Source organism: Phascolarctos cinereus, unplaced genomic scaffold (genome assembly GCF_003287225.1).
Source record: "Phascolarctos cinereus isolate Bilbo 61053 unplaced genomic scaffold, phaCin_HiC Scaffold_4;HRSCAF=312, whole genome shotgun sequence".
Taxonomy (NCBI): domain Eukaryota; kingdom Metazoa; phylum Chordata; class Mammalia; order Diprotodontia; family Phascolarctidae; genus Phascolarctos; species Phascolarctos cinereus.
Window position 1 is genome coordinate 29,378,718 of NW_027555847.1, and position 17,628 is coordinate 29,396,345.

Here is a 17,628-nt window from a genome sequence, read left to right on the forward strand (position 1 = left end):
CACACAGCTAGGAAATGTCTGAGACTGGATTTGAACTCAGGTCTTCCTGACTCCAGGCCCTGTGTTCTATCCACTATGCTACCTAACTCCTCTACACATCACTCCTCTCTGTGCTCTGTGATTCAGCCAGACTAGCTGTTTTGCACATATAACAATTTATCTCCTGCCACCATGCCTCTGTCTCAGCTGCCCCCAGGAATGGAAGGTACTCCTTCCTCACCTACACTTTTTGGAATCTCTATCTTCCTACAAGAGTAAACTCAAGTAGTTCCTCTTCATCCCTTGTCCCCTCTCTCTCCTAGCATTTTCCCTCACTAACTCCCTTGTATTTATTTTGCAAACATTGGTATATATTTTATACATTTTTTGTGGTCCCTTCCTCTAGAATGTAAGCTCCCTGAGGGCAGGGATATTTCACTTTTATCTTTGTGTCTCTAGAGCTTATCACAGTGCCTAGCACATAGTAAACATTTAATAAATGGTTGTTAATTGATTGATTGAAACATCGTATCTACCACATAGTTTGGTAAGGCATCATGGTATAGTGGACCATTGAGTTAGGAAGACCCAGGTTTGGATCCTTTCCCTGACCCTATATGACCTTGGACAAATCACTTTCCCGTGCTTCACTTTCCTCCTTTTAAATGAGGGGTTTGGAATAGATGGCTGTTAAGCTTTCTTCTATCTCTTAATTGAGAATCGTAAGACCCTGTATCCTATAATATGTATCAACAGCAGTTACACCCCATCAGAATTGGCTCATTTCCACTAGGGGCCAGAGAAGTTGGCTTCATCACAAATTTGCATTCTTTCTTGTCTTTTCCAATCCTAGGAAATCCCCCTCACCTTAAGAGTCTATGGGTGAAACATGAATAAGCCTAGCTGAAAAGAGGTCCAGTATCACCAATGGGCATAGCATCCAAGAGGTTGAGTGAAAGGTGAGTCATTTATGACCTACTTGACCTTTTGTGCTGGCCTTTCTGATTATAAGTTTCTACATTTGTTATTCTTGGTCTCTGAATATTAGCACTGATGGGAAATGGAATCTTTTTTTTTTTCCCCTGGAAATGGCTTCCTTTATTCGTGGACTCTAAAACTGATTGCTCAATTTAACTCTGATAAAAAGTACAAGTGATTAAAATTTCATAATTACTGACATGGATGGTAACTTTGTTTTCCAAGAGGTGAGTCAGGCCAAGATGACCTCAAGATAAGTTCACATTTACTCCTGTTGCTGGCTTGAAGAGAGAAGGATTCTTGAAGCCCAAATTTGTTGTCTTCACGTGGGATCCCTAGGCTTGGGATTTAGGTCCTGGTTATGCCCATGAGTTTTAGGGATGCTTTCAGGCCCCAGGGAAGCCCAGGTTAAGAGTCTACAGCCAAGCTGAGAAGCACTGGAGAAAACCAGATCTGGCCAGGCTCCTGGCAAGCAGAGCCATTGGTGTTCCCTGGGGGGCCCTAAGGTTCCACCATTCTCCCTGTCTCGTTCCAGCTTCTACTTTTTGCTTTGGATTCTCATGCTTCCTCCACTCAGGACTGTTAGCTGTGCCTCTTCACATTCCTGGTTAAATTCCAGTGCCATCTTCTACATGAAGTCTTCTTTCCTGACCCTCCTACCCACCTCCCAATTTCTTTTTGATGTTTATTCTGTATGCAGCAGGAGTTATTTTTTTATTTTGTCTTCTTCTTCTTTTAACCTGGGGGCCATGAACTTGCTTTTTTATTTTTGTTTTTGTTTTTAAATATTTGTTAACTTCATTTCCTTTATAATCTTACGTATTTTATTTTACACATTTAAAAAACGATTCTTAGAAGGGGTCTATAGGTTTCACCAGTCTGTTAAGAGATATTCCCAGTGACTTGAACCCAGATCTAATTGATTCCAAGGCCAACTGTTTAATTAGTCCATACTGTCTCTCAGCATACTGTAGGCACTTAATTAATGTTTATTGATTGATGTAGAGAAGTTGGGAATGATAAGTACCTTGAATACCATGCTAAAGACTTTGGATTTTATCTTGTGAGAGATGCCTTGCCAAATCCTACCCACCTACCATTGCCCCATTCAAGTCTTATTTAATCTTTCCTTGGAGGGGGTTCCCTTCCCAGAAGAAATTTCCTCAAGTAGGTAAATAAATGATTGTCAGCACCGATCACTTAGGAAGCAGATTCTGGTTCAGTGGCATACATCTGCCTCTTTTCAGGTGCTGCTGCTTATGGACCAGAAGGCATAAGAATTAGTGTGGAGACTTCTTCCACTCATACTTTAGTCTCTGAGTCCCTCCTTCCATGGTGCAGCTTCTATCGCAATCTTCAACGACTTAGGGTGCTTGGGATGTGAAATTTGGCTGGAAGGAAGCCCTTTGCTTCTTTGGGAGCCATTATTTAAGTCTGTCCTTGATTTACCAATTAAGATATTGTGTAGCTCATGGCCAGGGGAATGGGTTGAACTCCAGGCTTTTTCTCTGAGTCCCCTATAAATCCACTCTGGAGTTAGACACCCAAGAAAAATTCCATGGATACATAAGCTCTGTACAGTTAATAAATCCCCCCTGCTCACTAAACCAGACATACTCCACTGCTTCCTCCTTCCCCTTTTGGAGATCGCCAGGCATATATTTTAATTAAACTCCCAAACAAGAGAACTGCAGTGCCTGGAGGGAGGGAGGGATGCTTTAGGCCTTAAGTCCAAAGCAAATAAAGGAGAAACCATAAACACTGATGTTTTAAGACATCAACATTTAAACTTGTGAGACTTTTCCTACCAGTAAAGCAGTTTTCATCCCATGCGACTTTGCAATCAATTATACCAGCCTCCCTCCACCGTGTACCCCAAACCGGAGAGGCTACAAAACACCGCTATGCAGAGCTTCTGGCCTGTTTTTGAAGAAACTAAACCATCCTGCTCAAAAGGCCAGCTGGCTTCCCTGGGCCTGCTTTAACCTTTCCATTGGAAAACTTGGAAATCCACAGATCTGTACTAAAAGGAAGAAATGGACCACAACTAAGAAAAAACTGAACTCCCTCCCCACAACTTTTCAGCTTTCTTTTGTGTGTGGTCTTCTCTCATTGGATTGTAAGCTCCTTGAGGGCAGGGACAGTCTTTTTCTTATTTGTATCATCCCCATGCTTAGTACATTCCATGGCACATAGTAGGTACTTAGTAAATGCTTATTAAATGGATTTGAACATGAAAGCACCCTTATTTGAGGATAACAAACAAGTCAATCCTATAGGCACTTCAAATTCATGATGTCCAAAACCATTAAACCCTTCCTTCTTCCTCAATGCCCAGTCCTTCAGGTCACCAGGCTTACAGCCCAGGAAGTCTCTCCCTCTCTTTCTGTAGCTCACCTCATACATACAGTCAAGTCTTGTGGATTTTACCTAATCAACTTCAATGGATGTAAGCATTCATTCCCCTCTCTATACTCTTATGCCATCGCCTAGTTCAAGACTCCATCACTTGTTGCCTGTTCTCCTCTGTATGTTGTCTGAATGTAAGCACCTTGAGGGCAGGGATTATCTTCATTGCTTGTATTTGTACCCTCAGAGTATAGCACAGTGCCTAGAACATAGAAAATTTTTTAATAAATATGTTCTCTCTCTCCTCTCTCTTTTTCTCCCTCTCTGCCCTCTCCTCTTTGTCTTTGCCTCTCTTTCTCCCCCTCCCTCTTTCTCTTCTCTTTCCTTCTCTCTCTCCCTCCCTCTTTCTCCTCTTCCCCTCTCTTTTTGCCCTTCCCCTCTTCCCTCTTTCTCTCTCTCTCTCTCCATTTGTTTCTGTCTCTCAGTCTCTGTCTTTCTGTTTCATCCACTCCAGGTTCCGGATTTTTCTAAAGTATAATAAGCCTTCCTATTACCTCATCAAATATCAAACCCTCTGCTTTTAAAGCCCTTGGACCCTCTCTGCCTTTCTTGATTAGATATTTGATCCTGGAGGTAAGAAGGAGACACTGAAGGCATTTGAGCAGGTGGGTAACAGGTAAGAACTGGAGAAAATTGGGAGAGAGAGAGACAGACACAGACAGAAAAATGGAGACAGGGACAGATAGAGAGACAGAGAGAAAGAGACAGAGACAGATTTATTAAATACTTCCTATGTTGTACACACTGTGCTAAACCCTGAGGGTATAAATACAAGGAATGCAGGTAATTCCTGACTTCTAGGTACTTACTTTAGCCCTCTCCAGACACTCTAGGATCCAGCTCCTGGCAGGTACTGAGATACAAGTCCACATCTCCAAACTCTGCACCTTAGCATAGCCTGGCCTCATGACAGCCATACTCTGCCACCTCCCCTCCACCTTCTAGTTTCCTAAGTTTCTTGCCTTCTTTAAGAGGTTTTTCCTGATTCCTCCAGCTATAAATGCCTTACCTTTTTCAGGTAAATTTCATGCTCTATAAATATCTTGTCTCTACCTTGAGATTTTCATGTTATCTCCCCCAATTACAATTCTCTTTTTAAGAGCAGGGACTCTGTGTGTGTGTGTGTGTGTGAGAGAGAGAGAGAGAGAGAGAGAGAGAGAGAGAGAGAGAGAGAGAGAGAGAGATTTGGTGCATGGTTTTTGTTTATTTCTTACCTTTCTTTGTATCTTAGAACTATGCCTGACATATAGTGCTCAATAAAGGCTTCTTGACTGGAAAGATAAAAAGGAAGGATAACAAGAAAGGCAAGGAGAGGGAGGACAATTGAATGTTGGAGTCAGACCTGTAGAAAAGGTAAAGAAAAGTTCTTTTAAAATCAGAGAGACACCCATCTGCCTGGCACAGAGGACAGAAACCTGCTTGGAGATAAGAGAAGGGACCGTGATAGTTTTTTTGAGCAGCATAAGCTTTTATGAAGATTTCTCATTCTCGGGCAGTACTTGACATATCTGTTGTTAGGACTGTTTTTATACGGGCTGAGCTGGGGCAGGGTGGGTGGTGATACAGTAACATGGGAGAGGGAGTAGTTTGACTCTCACCTCTGTAAGGGTTTGAGGAAAATGAGGGCTCTGGCAGAGACAGAACATAACAACAGTCTGGGGGCTGGCCTCAGGATAGTGAGGTAGACCAAAGGAGAACTTTTAGGTAAAATATAGGGATAATGGTGATTGTCACAGTGGTGACATGAGACCAGCAGGAACCAACTGGTGGAGAAAGCGTGTCCCCATTACAAGGGAGGAAATATCTCCGCTAGCCCACCCCTGATGTTGGCACCTTGGGACGAAGCCCTTTTAGCCTCTTGCTGGTGATGGCTCCACTGGCTAGAGAAATAGTTACCTCCATAATGCAGGAGCTCTCTGCCAACAGTCTTCAAAATGAAATGATTCTGTTTCTAACATTTTTGGACCTGATGATGACATTATTGATTGTCTCTGATTTCAAGCCGTCTTTGTCAGGCACTTTAAAGCCTTCAGTTCCACACAACTTAGAAAACTGCAGTCACCAATAACTGATTTGTGGCTCTTCAGCTCAGAGTACATACTTTCCTAATGAGGAAATGTTGGTAGGTTGGTCCTAAATATGCCTACAGTAGTTAGAGATAATATCTTGGGGGCCTTGGTACAATGTAAATGAACACACATTACTTAGCGTTGTTCATTCCTTATCACTTCAAATATCATTTGTCAGCATGCCATGCTCTTGGGGCCTGTAGCTTTGATAAGATGATGCCTATTTCATCATTTGGGTCTCTTCACTGCTGCCTTCAGGAGACCTCCCAAGCTCTCCAAAGGCTTAGCTGTCTGGCAGCAATCCTGCTCTCTAGCAGACTTTCAGTAGAAAGACATACCCTTGCTGAAGGCTTTTTAAGTTTTAGCTAAAGGTCCTTTGACTCTGTTATTTCCCTGACTCACTACAACCATGCTATTTCCTCTCCTTGGAATTTTTTTCCCCCTCCCCTTCTTCTACATCACCAGATCTGACTCTTCCAGACCTGCAAATTCTTCCCAGTCCAGTTTCAGTGACACCTCTTCCTGGAAGTCTCCTCTGACTACTTTGCAGAGTGGTGAGTTCTATGGACCCCTTCTAATCATATTTGTGGCCCACATTCATAATTTAAGGAAATGGTCGATTTCACTTTGAGGTTAGTGAAAATAAAGATAGCATTCTTTTCCCATCCAAATTCACAGACCTCCTGAACTCTATCCATGGTCCCGAGGTTAAGAATCCTTGATGTAGAAAGTAGTACTTGAGGTATGTCTTGATGGAAGAGAGGGACCCAGTGAGTTGGAGATAAGGAAGGAGTGCCTTCAAGGCACAAGGGATGGTCCCTTCCAAAGCACAGACTCAGGAGATGGAATATTCAGTGTGAGGCACCAAAAGATGACCCCTTAGTCTGGATCACAGAATGTGGAGGGGAGGTATGTCGGGAGTAAGGCTGGAAAGAAAGATTGGGGCCTTTTAAAAAATATTAGAGGAGTTTATATTTTATCTTCAAGTCTGTTAAGAGTAGAGATTGTTTCAATCTTTGTCTTTCTCTTCCTGGTGCTGAGCACAATGCCTGGCATGCAGTAGGTGCTCAATGAATGCATGCTGATAGATTCAATCGATTTCAATTTTGTTCCCCTTATTTGAGGATTACAATTTTATATTAAGGAAATGCTTGATTTCAGTTTTGGTTAGTGAAAATAAAAATATCATTCTTTACTCTTGTTCATTCTCTTGTTAATCTACTCTTGTGAATTCTTTGATGTTAGCAGTGGTCTTACTAGACATTTTGCCCCAAATGAGTTCTAAGAATTTCTCCTTGGTTTACCTAGGTGCCCAAACCGAATTTCCTTATTCTTACTTTCCTTCTTCCCCTTGCCAAAAGGCTAACGTGAAGAGGAAGAATTTGCTGTATTTCATCTGCATGTAGACCAGTTGACTAGTGTGAGGAGACAGGAAGGAGTTTGCAGAAGTCATCACCTGCTGGGTGTTTGCAGAGGGACCAGGGGCTAAGTATGATCTCATTCAAGGCCATTGTCCTGGGACAAGCACTGTCAATACCTCTATCTCACTGCTGCATTCCGCTGCTGTTGGGCAAAGCGAAAGACAAGAAGAGAATGAACTCTCCGTGGGAGTATACTCTTCACAAGGTCTGGAGCAGCTTTTGGGTCTAGATTGTTCTTAACTTAGGGAATGGGTCATTTCCTTATTTGTATGCCTTTCTGGAAGATAGGGGAAGTGATGGGGAGGAAGCACAAAGGAACTTCCTTTCCCGAAGAATCGTAATGATTAACATCCTGGAAGTACCTGGATTTGTTCAGTCAGATTCCTGGAGGTGAATCTCTTATGCCTGAACTGAGGTGTGAAACAGTGAACTCTTTTCCTGTATCAGCTCTCATGGTTTCCATGCATCTAATCTAAATCTCTTCAGTATCATGCTATTCATTAGAACTGTGCATTTACTGCAAATCATGCAGAAATATCTACCTAGTACATGTGGCCTTCCTCTCAGTTATGTTCAACTTCCTGGGGTTGTTTGGGTAAGCAGATTCACAGCTGAGTTCTCACCAAGGTGTCATTATACCAGACCAAGCCAGATGATGCATGATCTCAAAGCAAAGACATGTTTAAACAGGCAAGGGAATTAGATCAAAAATAGTCAAAGACTATCACCTCTGATACCCATTCTCCAATGGCTGCTCCCTCAAATATCTTCTGGGAGTTTTAGCTGACTCCAAACTTACCCTTTTGTGTCCCCTGCAAATCAGGAATGGGGCAGACACATCCCATCTCAGCAAGCTTTTAGGGCTAGAGAATGGAGCAGTAAAGCATCAGTCTTGAGAATACAATTGATTTCTCTTGGCAGCCAATGGAAATCAGACCACATTCCTCCACCTTCCTATTTAGCTATGCCACTCTCCATATTGGTTCCATAGGAGCCAACTTCCTTACTCTCAGCATAGTCTGGACTCATCTATCATTTCTTTATATATCTTTATATCTTCACTAGCTATATCTGCCCTTCTAGATTTTTTGTCACCCCATGTCTTGCCTCTTCCTCCAAAACCTTATCCTCTTTCTAAATAAACTGTATGCTTGGAAAGCATTTCTACCTGAAGTCTGTGCTGAAGCCCAGAACCCTTCTTCTGGGAGGGGCAGCTTTAAAGAGAATTTGCTTCAATGCCTGAGTATTGTTTGGCCCTCAGCATTGTGTGAACATGGAATTCATGCACAGGCACACTAATAATAATGAGAGCTAGCGTTTATATAGCACTTTCAAGTTTGTAGAGTGCTTTACATATGCTAACTCATTTGATCTTCACAACAGCACAGTGAGGTAGGTGCAATTATTTTTCCCTTTCACAGAGGAGGAAACAGACTGAGAAAGTTTAAGTGACTTGCCCAGGATCACACAGCTAGGAAATGTCTGAGGTAGGATTTGAACTCATGTTCTTCTATATCTTTAACTCCTGTTAATACGGGTACTCTCTCACTTTGGATCTCCAGTGTGAGGGATCACTTAACTCTGCTTCTCATGATGGCTTACTCATGACTAGAAAGTATGACGATAACAAGGAGTTTACTATGTCCATGTTCTTAGAAGGTATTAGGACCTTTTTCCACTTTTAGTAAATGGTGCAAATGAATTGTAGAATTGTGTATCCCTCAACCAGGAAATACTTGATTAGAAAGGCAAGATTATAGGTTTATACTGTTGTACAAAACCCAAAGTCTTCCTTCTCTGTTCTACAGATTTGTCTGTTTTTCAAGGTATGCTGTGCACTGCTATCATATTTTATGTCAGCATTTTTATAAGCCTCCAACTTGTGAAAGCCATTACTTACTTTACTCATTTTGAATTTTCTAAACTTACGGTAACTTGGGAAAGCAAAAAGTTTCCTTTTATGGAAAACAATAGATTTTCATTAAGTAATCAAAGATGCATTGCCAGGAAAAGGTGGGTAACTAAGACAGCCAACTAATTTCCTAAGGTATTGTCCAAGGGAACTAATCTCACACATCCCCAAGTCCTGAGTTCCTTCCAGTCATTACCTTGACCATAAAAATACCTTCAAATATCCTTTTACAACACTCACCATTAGCTCATTGAAGATGAAGTAAATTCTAGAAAGAGTTACAAAGTGGTTTGATATTTGTATTTGATAAAAATGATGGCATTACTGCTAAATAGCATCAGGTATATCCCATCTAAAAGGAAGAAAGGGAAGAAAAAACAAACCTGTGAATGAACAAATGAAAAATAACTCAACATATGAAAATATAAATTAAAATTTTATATATGAATATACATATATAAATTCAAATTTAACAAATACATATTACGTACCAACTATGTTTGTAAAACTGTTTGTCATACTGAGATTATTGGACACGTTTTTGGGGATTTTTTCCCATTCTTTTGTATTATAGCTACCACCAAGGAGACCTGTGAAAATGTATACCTGCTAGTTTACTGAAACTGACTTCCCCTCTGAAGGTACATAGTTCACAATATCACAAAAGGATTTTTTTCCCTTTTTTTTTTTTAGTAACAAGCAAAACAAATTTCTGTGTGGGCCATCTCTAAAGGAAAAATATGCATTTGTATTTCTATCTATCTATCTATCTATCTTTATATGTATATATATGCACACATATATACATATATAGAAACAGAACAGTGTGTTTGTGTTTGTGTGTGTGTTTCATTTTGTTCTCTGTGCATTCACTTCTCTATCAAGAGCTGAGTAGCATGTTCCATCATTAGTCCTCTGAAATTATGTTTGATCATTACACTGATCAGTTCCAAAGTCCTTCAAAATTGTTTGTCTTTACAATATCATTGTCAATGTATAATTGTTCTTCTGGTTCTGTTCACTTCACTCTGCATCATTCATACCAGTCTTCCTAGGTTTCTCTGAAACCATCTCTTTCATCATTTTTATAGCATTACGATTCCACATACTTACATATCACATCTTATTCAGTTGTTCCCCAGTGGATGGGCATCCTCACCTCAGTTTCTTTGCCTCCACAAATAGTGCAGCTATGCATATTTTTGTTAATATGGCTCCTGGGCTCTTCCTCCCTAAGAATCTTAGCACTCACCTTCTTCAGTTTCTCCTCCACTTCCTTGTACCTAGGGCTCCGGGAGTGACTTTCTCTCTTGGCTGCCCCTTTATCTTTTGGCCAAGTACAGCTAAATCTCTCAGCCAAGGCAAAACTTTCTTTGTTGGTGGGGGCATCCTTTTGCCAAATTTCTGAAATTCTTCCTGTCCAAGAGGAGAAACCAGCTCTGTAAGCAGCTAGACTATAATGGTGGGGCATGTTCCAGAGTATAGACCTAGGGATGCTGGACCAGCCTAGGGACTTCCCTCACTGAGGACATGTCCCTGTGCCAACCTCTGGCCGTACAAAACAACTTGCCTAGGGAGCAGGACCCACTTTCTTTCCAACTTTGGAGGAGTCTCTGTTACCAATTCTAGTTTGATATATGGCATCCAACTATGCTAAATTCTTTTCTCCTGTTACCTTCCAAGGTTACCTTCCACAACAAAAAAGGAGCCCTCCCCTCATTCAGGAGCCAAGAAAGTACTCCACATATTCTCCCTAATTATCCTACTCCTGTGGCCACCACCCTCATGCCCTCTCAATTAGAGTTCAGCAGCCCTTGAACTGGTCTATCTCGAGACTCTCTCCTCTCCAGTTCAGGTCTGATTACGTCACCCCCTGCTCATTAAGTTCTAGTGGCTCCCTATTATTAACTCCAGAAACAGACATGGACTCTTCTGTTTGGCATTTCAAGTCCTTAACCACTAGCCTTCAACCTAACTTTCTTAGATTTAGTTCGTAAATTAAGGTGCACTTTTCCCCTTTGTGATGTGTATGATCAAGCTGCCTTCCTGCTCTTCTGCACATAGCACACGTTGTCTTCCACCTCAGTGCATTTATGCTGACTGGCCTCCGTGGCTGGGATGCATTCTGTCTTCACCTTTGCCATTTATAGCTTCTAGTTTTCTCTGAAGCTTAGCTCAAACACTGCCTACCACATGAAACATGTTCTTAGTTTCCAGTGCCTCCTCCAAAGAAATTTCCTTGAATTTATTTTGTGTATATTCATTTAGGTACATGGTTTTTCTCCTTATAGAATGTAATCCCCTTGAAGGCAGGGACTTTTTCACTTTTTATCACTCATTCACTCAAGGAACATCATTGATTTTTTAGAATACAGAAGGACCAGGATGATATATTCAAAATGTAAATATGACCTGATCCCTACCTTCATGGAACTTCCAATCTAATAGCAGGTTATGACATGTAACCAAATAACAAATATAATCCATAAAGAAATACAAAATTATAAATCTCCCTTCACAAATAGACTGAACTTTGATCTTTGAATTCAAAAAGAAAATTTTTGTAGAAATACCCAAACCTGAATAATACCTCTTGTCCCCAGTCACAAGAAACACTTAATAAACTACAATATAGTGTAAACATAAGGTTTATTATGTACTGAGAAATAAAAAAAAAACATATGACTCACTTTATTGCAATATTTACTTTATTGTGGTGGTCTGGAATTGAACCTGCAATATCTGCAAGATATGCCCATAGATGGAAGAGTAGGTATATGGGTCAGTAGCTGCTGATGTTTCCTTATTCACCTTTTGTTGGTATCAGTAAAATCCCCGATGTTTTCCACACCTTTGGTATTTCTGTCTCCTTTAAAAGCCTTGTAAATAGATTATCAAGGCCCTCAGAATTATAGCACCTCCAGAATGGATCTTCTCCCCATATACTTGATCCATTCTGGTTGCTTTTCCCAGTTCATTAAATCTCTTTAGTGCCATTTTTGATTCCTCTGCAAGCCCTTCAGGGACTGGGATATTAGGGTCCAGGTGTGGTGGCTTCACAATCCTTAATGGAGAAAACAATATGTTGTAATAGTTTTTGCAAATCTTTTCTATTTTTCTTCTGTTTGTGGTTCTCTTTCTGTTTTCATCCTTGAATACTCTTGGTGGCTTTGCTTACTTGCATATATTGGATGTGCAGAATGGTCTCACCTGCCAATTCTTCTCTCTGTTTTATGAGACAATACTGCTCGTAGTCATCCGTCATCCTTTTCAAGATTTTACATAAGTTAACCTCATGTTGCCTTTGGAAGGCACCTCTCTCTGTTTGGTTTTGGTAAGTTCAATGTTTGCTGATCATGGTGCACATTATTTATAAAGTGCTTTATACACATGATCTCATTTGATACATACTACAGTTGTGTAGGGGAGGTACCATTATTGTCCCCCTTTATAGCTGGTGAAACTTAGAGAGTATCGTAAGGCAGAGAGAGAGAGAAAGACAGACAGACAGGCAGACAGATAGAAATATGTGGAGGCTTACACCGGCCCATACCTGTGTGTCTGGTGTGGGGATTGAATCCAGATCTTCCGGACTCCAGATACTGCCCTATCACTTAGGTTCTAATCCCTTACAACCTGTGCCTGGGGAGCTGCTATTCATCCTTAACAATCATATGCTCCCACTGAAAATATATACACATACATGTTCATATATTTAGATGAACCTTGGATTTTATTAGTTTAGCAAATTCTTTACATGGAACCTCTCTCCACCAATGCAGATTGGCAATTAATGTGTCAATGATAGTCTTGTCATGTAAAAATGTATGTATGTATGTATGTATGTATGTATGTATATATGTGTATGTGTATGTATATGCATATAATGTATGTGCATGCCCATATGGAGGGAAATGCTTGAGCCAGCTCAAACCAGATTATGAGAGCTGGTTGTTAAATTTTTGGTGTGAGCATTTACACTTTGGAAATCACCCAACACTATAAATCAGGGCTTGATTTATGCTTTTGCTGATTGTCTAGACTTAAGAAAGTGATAGGGAAAATGTTAATAACATATATTAAACTTCAAAGTGTGTTATGTTTTTTGTATACTTCCCCCTCCCCCGAGAGCTGGTTAAACATTTACCAGCACACCCTGTGTATATAATGCACATGGACACACATATATATATATGTGTGGTTGTATCTGTATATAACCCCTAAAATATGTATGTTGGTATATACAGAAGATATATATGTACATATGAAATGAATAGCTTAGGTAAAATATATTCCATATGTGTATGTATATGTACATGTACACACATAAGAAATATATTCTATATACATGTGTGTTTGCATGTATAAATATGTATGTATCTGTGTATAAATAAATGAATAGGTATACAAATATGAATACATGTATACATACATACAAACATAATGCTTATACATATGTGAACATGGTATGCGTAGATAATGCAATCTGTATTTATGAAGTATACAGTATGGGAAAAGTATATTTCACGTATCTGTGTATATGTGCACATATACACATATGAAACATTTCCATATGTGTGTGTAGATATAAATGCATATGTGTGTTTATGAATAAATAAAAAGTAATGACTATATTTGTATTCACACATATAATACATACACACATATATATATATATATACATAAGCATATACCTATATACCCCCACATATATGTATACATGTACATATATAGTATGTGTAGATGATATACACATAAATAATTATGATATTCATGCGCACACACACACACACACACACACACACATACATTTATCATAGACGTAGATTTCTTCCCTTCACAGGTTTTCAGAAGTGGATCTGGGTTTGTTGTTCAGCTATGTCCAACGCTCAGTGACCTCATTTGGGGTTCTCTTAGCAAAGATACTGGAGTGGTTTGCCATTTCCTTCTTCAGCTTATTTTAAAGATGGGGAAAAAGGGTTAAGTGACTTGCCCAGGCTTACTTAGCTAGTAAGTTTCTGAGGCCAGATTTGAACTCATGAAGATGAATCTTCCTTATTCCAAGCCCAGTACTCTATCTGCTGTGCCACCTAGCTGCCGTTAGCCAGGTTCTCCATAATCTTTATTTCAAACTTTCCATGGCCACCCTATGTAACATCCAGTCATCTTCTTGCATTTATGTAACATATGGGAAAAGAGGTACGCCTTCCCAATCGTGCCCGCACACCCACCTGGAAGCACAGATACTCTTAAAAAATCGCGCAGTCAGAGATTTGCAGAGTTGGAAGGGACTCAATGGCCATCTAGTGCAACTCATATTCCTCTCTCTAAAAGATAAAATATATAGAATAAAATAATAAATAAAATATTAAATATTTTTGTAAATGTATATTTATAAATAAATATAAAATAATAAATACAAATAAAAATATAGAACTCTTTCCCCAGGGATGTGGCCATGGAGCTTTTGCAGACCTGTGTGTGCCCAGATGTCCCCAGGCTTCTGGAGCTTTTGACCTGGAAAGATGTCACATGACTAACACAGGTAAGGAAGGGGATGGACTGCACCAAGTCTCCACTTTTCCACTGGCACTGGCAGAGAAAGGGAAGAGAACATGGCTAAACCTATTTCCCTCTCCCCCATGAAACTTGGGGGACAATGCAGGTTATCTGAGCAAGAGCAGAGATGTAGAACTGACCAGATCAGAGGATCAGCAAGTACCACTGGAATGGAGAGCAGATCAGGTTGATCCAAAGGTGATCAGTGAGATTACTAGAGTCTAGTTCACAACACCTTTCTTTCCCTTCCTTTCCTGGAACACTGCCCAGGTAATCCACTCTCCATTAAGCTGTCCAACCCTTCACTTTCCACTCCCTCTCCAATCAGTGAAAAGAGGTGGGAGGAAGCCAATCGCTTGGCTGAAACCATCATAGCTTACACTTAGAAACTTTGTACCTTTTCAGGACTTATCTACATGTCTATGCTATTTAAAACTACTAAAATACAAGACCATTTATATTGTTTCTTGTCCAAGCCTCTAAGTGTGTGCTTAGAGGGTGAGATAGGAGATTTTCCCTAACTCAAGTTCTTGGTTGGAGGCAGCAAGCTAATTAGAGAGAGATTCGGTGAGTTTTAGTAATCTCTGAAATACATATACTTTAGATTTCCTTTATGAACCTGGAGAAAGAATTAATGAGGGGAATGAGCCAGCAACCAGGAGAGGTCAAAGCTGGTATATTAGTTCAAATAGTCACACACACAGCACCTATTGACCTCTTCCCTAACAGTAACTGGTGTTTCTATGAGACGTTAGGATTTTCAAAAACACTTTATATGCATTGCTTCATTTGGTCTTCACAACAACCCTGTAGGGTAGATGGTTTTAAAAAATCCTCACTACAATCCCAGGGAATTGGGGGGAAGGGGGGAATGAACTAATTTTCACTCTAATTTAACTATATCATTGAAACTCTTGTGTCCCAGACAGAGCTCATTCTCTACCCTCCTAAGCCCACCCCTCCTCCAGAATTCTTTATTCATTCAGCCAGGTTCATAATGGCATAGCTATCCTTAAATCTTTCTTCTTCTTTATCTCCATATAATAATAACAATAGCTATCACTTGTAAAGTGCTTTAAGGTTAGCAGAAACACTTTTACAAATAGTATTCTCAAGGGACAGCTAGGTGGCACAGTGGATAAAGCGCTGGCCCTGGAGTCAGGGGGACGAGAGTTCAAATCCTCCTCAGACACATAATACTTACTAGCTGTGTGACCTTGGGTGAGTCACTTAACCCCATTGCCTAGCCAAAAAACAAAAAACAAACAAAAAACCCAAATATTATTGTCAGTTGACCCTTACAATAATCTAGGACCCGGGTAGGGAACCTGTGGCCTCTGATCTGGGAGGAAGGTGCTTTTGTTATCCCCATTTTTACAGGTGGGCAAGTGGAGGCAGACAGAGGTGAAGTGACTTACCCAGGGTTACATAGCTAGTGTCTGAGGTCAGATCTGAACTAACTCCAAGCTCAGTACTCCATCCACTGTACTACCCACCACATTTTATAGATCCTATCTCTACAACATCTCTAAGACCCATTTTTCCTCTACTCACAAGGACATTACCCTATTTCAATAATCATCACCTCCTGCAACACATCCCTAATTGAACTCTTGGCTTATTGTCTCTTCTGTCACCAATAATCCCTCCATACAGCTGCCAAAATAATTTTCCTAAGGTTGACTAACGCAAGACCGCTTGTCATAGTGGATTGGGTTCTGAACCTGGAGTCAGGAAAACTGAGGTTTGCAACCTGCCTCAGGTACTGATTAGCTGTGTGACCCTGGGCAAGTCACTTAATTCTTTGAGTTCTAGTTTCCTCATCTGTAAAATGAATTGGTTAGACAAGATGAGCTCTGATGTCCCCCTGAACTCAAAAACTTATGCTTCAAGATTTTCTTAAAAGGGCCTGTGCTCATCTTACCAAATGTTATTTTAATTTCATAATCAGAGCCCAATGAATCATTTCATAAATGTATACCTTTAGAACTCAGCTATTCTCAAGTGAGCACATCTCTTTCCTCATTTCTCATGAAAGGAATGATTAAATTGTCCTCAGGTAAAGGATGGGCCAACACTCTCATAACATGTGTTTGTTGCGTTTGTTACACATCGAAATCAGCCTCATTGGACTTGGGAGCTTTCATTCCCACAATCACCATCTGGCACCCACATCCTCTGCCTTAAGAATCAAATAAATCCTGATTAACTTTAGAAATGATTGCCAGCAGTTGCTTTACTAGAAAAATACCTAATTCCTCTTCTTTAAGATGTTGTCTCTCTTAATACCCCATTGTAGTATATATATACATATATATATATATATATATATGTATATATCTGTTGGGGCATAAATGTTTGGAAACTATAGTTAATCTTTTTAAGGGGGGGAAGGGGAGGGAGAGGAGGTAGGGAGAGGGGAAGGAGGCAGACAGAATCTGGCTAGACCCTGTGATTTCCCTCCACTGGCAATATCTTAATCCAAGTAGAGCCTGTCTATGTAACATCAACATGCTGACTTGCTGAGCTCCAAAGACTCCTTTGCCAACCCATTCTTTTGGGGCTTAGGGAATGTGTAACTCTGAGGCATGTTTCAATCTGATGATGTATATACAGAAAAATGGTTAGATGTTTAAAAAATAGCCTTAAAAATCCTGAAGTGATCATGTGTCACTGTGTTCCTCGAAAACCCCAAGGAATTCTTTTGTCAGGCTTGATCCCTGAACCTCCTCCTTGGCATGTCAGTGGCTAACATCTATTGGAGCAGAGCTGAGTTCTGGCACCCTTTGCTTTTTTTTTTTTCTGGAACAAAAAAAAAATTGTAGTACAGAGTATGTTATGCCTTGTTTAATGATATAATTGTTCCGAGGTGCTATCTCAACATCGCCTTGAGTCCAAGATGGGCTTGTAAAGGCTTTTGGCATTTCAACAGAGACATGAGACACACATGGAAACTAATTTTTCCTTTTCCCTTTTGGGCAAAATGGAAGGGATCTAAGTGAGGGCACCAGTGATTTTCATACTAATGGCGTAGAGGTGAGGACTTTTTTTCCTCTCCAACTTTTGCAACCCAGAGCCACTCTCTCTGAATTTCCAGTGTTCAAACTGGTTGTGGAGCCATTTAAACCAATCCCTGGTAGAAGCCACGGGTCTGTATTTTATTTTAATGAAAAGAATGAGTAATCCACACATGTTATGCAAGTAGAGTGACCCCAAGTCTTCGTCTGGAGTTTGCATCAGCTTCAGATGCTTTATGTCCCCATGACAGTGTAGCTGGGCCTAGATGAGGCAAGCATATCCA

General features: G+C 40.3%; 1 long non-coding RNA gene across 1 annotated transcript in view; it reads left to right on the forward strand.

Moving 5' to 3' along the window:
* Positions 1-1,754: 1,754 nt before the first annotated feature.
* The window catches only part of LOC110202299 (uncharacterized), a 72,054-nt gene continuing 56,180 nt past the window's right edge, over positions 1,755-17,628 (forward strand). The window contains exons 1-3 of the long non-coding RNA XR_002322693.2: positions 1,755-5,989; positions 6,797-7,061; positions 14,217-14,313. This is a non-coding gene — a long non-coding RNA (uncharacterized LOC110202299). The remainder of the gene's footprint in view (positions 5,990-6,796; positions 7,062-14,216; positions 14,314-17,628) is intronic.